Raw genomic sequence first — 3,784 nt, forward strand, 5'->3', positions numbered from 1 at the left:
CAGCAGTGCTATGCAGTTCACATGATGTGCCTGCTGGTGCCAGCCAAGTGCTAAATAACATACAGTGTGCTGTCTTCTTGCTGCAGCCATGGGCAATCAGCTCAGATCTGCATGCTGTCCACAGTGCCAGGAACTGCAAGGCAGAAAGGGGAGCAGAGCCCCTGCTGTGTGCACCTGGGCTTGCAGCCTCCAGCCTTCCTTAAGCCATCAAGCTGGGGGGAGCCTGTGCCGTGGGGGCTTTGCTCCTTGCCTCCATGCCCCCAGATCCTGGTACTGCAGACAGTCTGGATCTGATCAGTGCCTCTTGCCTGCAACTATCAGGAGGGTTGGGCATGGGGGAGAAACAGAGCCACCTTCGACGTGGCCCTCTTCGCACTGTGCTGGCTTGGGGCTAGGGCCATGTGGCCAGGGGACTCCCTTTCCCCCTGCCCCCTCCCTTTCCCCCACCTGCCTGGTTCCATAGGCAGGAGACAGGCTTTTCTGATTCTTGTCTGAAAGCCTGGAGGTGGGGCTGGCCTGGCATTCACCTGGAGCAGACCAGCACTGGCTGAGGCTAGTACACTGCCCTGTGAGGGGTCCTGTGATGCTGGATGACAGCAAATGAAGGTGATTCACTATAGAATATGGGAAAGAATTGCAATATACTGCTGTAACCCAAACCTATTAAGTCTACTACATTCATCCAGGTCTCTCTCAGACTTGGGTCCACCATTTTGAAACAGGTCTATGTGCTGAACTTCTGTCCTGCTACAGCTTTAGACCAGTTTCTCATCATTTCTACCAGTTTATGCGCAGTGTTTGTACCTAGACTTAGAAGATCCCTGGCAGCACTATGGCTGGTAACAGTATTGGATACCTTCTCTCTCAGTTTTGTTTCCTGATCTGTCCTGGTGCAAGGCTTAGGGTCATACTTCATGCCACAAATGACTCCAGCCTGGACTTCTTTGCTACAACCAAGAACTGCTGTGAGTGTCAAAAAAGTTCACCCCGGGGACCTAGAGTAGATCTTGGGCCCTGCCCAAGGTTGGTTGTAACTGCCCCGTGCTGCTACATTTGGATCCTGCCAAGGCTCCAGCTGCAAAATAGCCTAGTGCTACACAAACACACAGCCCAACTTGTAGCTGACAGGATTTGAACCTGTGCAGGGAGACCCCAATGGATTTCTAGTCCATCACCTTAACCTCTCAGCTACAGCTACTTCTTATAATGCAATGTGCAATGTCTGTACCTAGCCTTTTAAGATACCTGGCAGTACTAGTGTTGATTAGGCATATGCCAAGTCAACACTTGGGATCTCAATATGGTGCTGTTAGGCAGGAGGGCATGATACAGAATTATATATACATACACAAACTACACATACAAACTCTGGGTTCATACACACATGCACATACACAAACATGCAAACATGTACTTCTGCGGCTGTGTATTAACACTAGGGGGCATTTGCGGTACTTTGGTGCTCAGGGTTCCTTGAGGTCAAGGTGCCCTGAGGTTACTCAGGCTCAAGGTGCCTTAAGGGTACTCGGGGTCACTTGGGGCCCCTGGTTTACTTGGGTCAAGGTGCCCCAGGGTTACTCGGGGTTACTAGGGCTCAGGGTTAGATGAGGTTAATTGGGCTTGGGGTTACTTGAGGTTACCTGGGGAGAGCCAGCAGCGGAGAGGAGCGATGTCGGGAGGAGCTGCGGAGCCGAGACTGAAGAAGCTGGGGACAGAAAGGAAGCTGGACAGCTGGTGAGAAGGTTTGGGGCTGGCTAGGGACCGGAGGAGGTGGGCGGAGGACAGGGTTGGAAGCTGGGAAGCCAGTTAAGCCAGAGAAAAGGAAAAGCTGTGCGTGGAGCAGGGGAAGATGCGGGTGCCTGGGGAAAGCCAGGAGGCAGGCGGGGATGCTGCAGGTGGAGCTGGGGAAATGCATGCCGGGGGAAGCTGAGGGTGCTGGGGGAAAACCAGGAGCTGGGTCAGGGCACGAGCTGGGGAGTTGGGGAAGCTGTGGGTGCTGGCTGGGAGCCGGGAGCCAGCTGGAAGGCAGGAGGCAGGCAGAGAATGCTGCAGGTGGAGCTGAGTGGAGAAAAGTCAGTGCAGCAGCTGGGAGTGGGACATCAGAAGGGGCAATGAGAGCCAGGGCGTAGAAGTGAAAAGTCAGGGCCAGAAGTGGAAGCAGTGGGGATGAACTGGGAAGCTGCAGGGAGGGTTGAAAAAGCTACTGGGCTGGAATGGGGGCTTACAGGGAGCCAAGTGGCAAAGTAGGGAACAGGGAAGAAGGTTGGGAAGAGAATTATCTTTAAGGGATAGAGAGGGCAGAGAGAAAGTCAGAAATGGTTATGGAAGGGGAGGAAAGATATTTTTAAGTTAAAAATAAAAAGGAAAACTGGGGGTTTTGCTACAGTACGGCTGCTAACAGTATTGGACATCTTCTCTCTCAGCTTTGTTTCCTGATCTATCCTGGTACAAGCCTTAGGGTCATACCTCATACCACAGATGACTCCAGCCTGGACTTCTTGGCTACAACCAAGAACCCCTGTGGGTGTCAAACAAGTTCACCTTGGGGACCTGGAGAAGATCTTGGGACCTGCCCTGTACCCCTACATTTGGATCCTGTTGAGGCTCCAGCTGCAAAATAGCCTAGGGCTACACAAACACACAGCCCAGCCTGTAGCTGACAGGATTCAAACCTGCACAGGGAGACCCCAATGGATTTCTAGCCCATCGCCTTAACCACTCAGCCACAGCTACCTCTTATAATAAGTTTTGTACAATGTCTGTACCTAGCCTTAGAAGATCCTGGCAGCACTATGGCTGCTAACAGTATTTGATATCTTCTCCCTCAGCTTTGTTTCCTGTTCTGTCCTGGTGCAAGGGTTAAAGTCATACATCATGCCACAGATGACTCCAGTCTAAGAGAGAAGGCTTCTCTTGTGAAGGCTGAACAGGTTCAGGTCCCATAGCCTCTCATTGTAGGGTCTGTCCTGCTGTCCCCAGATCACGCGGGGGTGGCCCTCCTCTGGACCCTCTCAATGTTGTCCACGTCCCTCTTGAAGTGTGCTGCCTAGAACTGGACACAGTACTCCAGCTGTGGCCTGACCAGTGTCGCGTAGAGGGGGAGGATCACCTCCTTGGCCCTACTTGAGATGCATCTGTGGATGCATGATAGGGTCTAGTGAGTCCTGCCGACCGTGACCTTGCATTGTCGGCCCATGTTCATCCCTTTCTGCCTCCATGCTCTCAAGAAGGGAGTTTCCCATCTTATAAGTGTGCTGCTGGTTACTACTGCCCAAGTGCAGCACCCTGCACTTGTCAGTATTCCTGTTTTTGTTAGCCCACCCCTGCAACCTATCCAGGTCTTGCTGCAGTCTTTCTCTCCCTACTAGCATGCCCACCTCTCCCCAAATTTTGGTATCATCAGCAAATTTAAACAGGTTGCTTTTCACCCCATCATCCAAATCGCTGATAAATAAATTGAAAAGTGCTGGCCCAAGGACCGAGCCCTGGGGGACTCCTCAGCCCACTTCCCCCCAGGTTGAATATGACCCATCCAGCACCACCCTCTGAGTACAACCCTTCAGCCAATTAGCAATCCATCTGACTGTGTAGGCATCAATGCCACAGTCACCTAGTTTTTAAATGAGGATGGGGTGGGAGACAGTGTTAAAGGCCTTGCTGAAGTCCAGAAAGACTTCATCCACGGCGACACCTGCATCCAATGCTTTTGTGACCTGATTGTAAAAGGCAATCAGGTTGGTCTGACATGACCTACCCCTAACGAAACCGTGCTGGTTGCCCTTGA

The 3,784-nt window shown here is 52.2% G+C and overlaps 2 non-coding genes across 2 annotated transcripts; both read right to left on the bottom strand.

The window, feature by feature from the left end:
* Positions 1–1,116: 1,116 nt before the first annotated feature.
* On the bottom strand, positions 1,117–1,198 carry TRNAS-AGA (transfer RNA serine (anticodon AGA)). Its single transcript has one exon. It is a non-coding gene; the product is annotated as a tRNA-Ser (tRNA).
* Positions 1,199–2,651: 1,453 nt separating this feature from the next.
* Positions 2,652–2,733, bottom strand: TRNAS-AGA (transfer RNA serine (anticodon AGA)). The gene has a single exon. It is a non-coding gene; the product is annotated as a tRNA-Ser (tRNA).
* Between the last annotated feature and the right edge of the window lie 1,051 nt (positions 2,734–3,784).

This window comes from Alligator mississippiensis, chromosome 1, assembly GCF_030867095.1.
Source record: "Alligator mississippiensis isolate rAllMis1 chromosome 1, rAllMis1, whole genome shotgun sequence".
NCBI lineage: Eukaryota > Metazoa > Chordata > Crocodylia > Alligatoridae > Alligator > Alligator mississippiensis.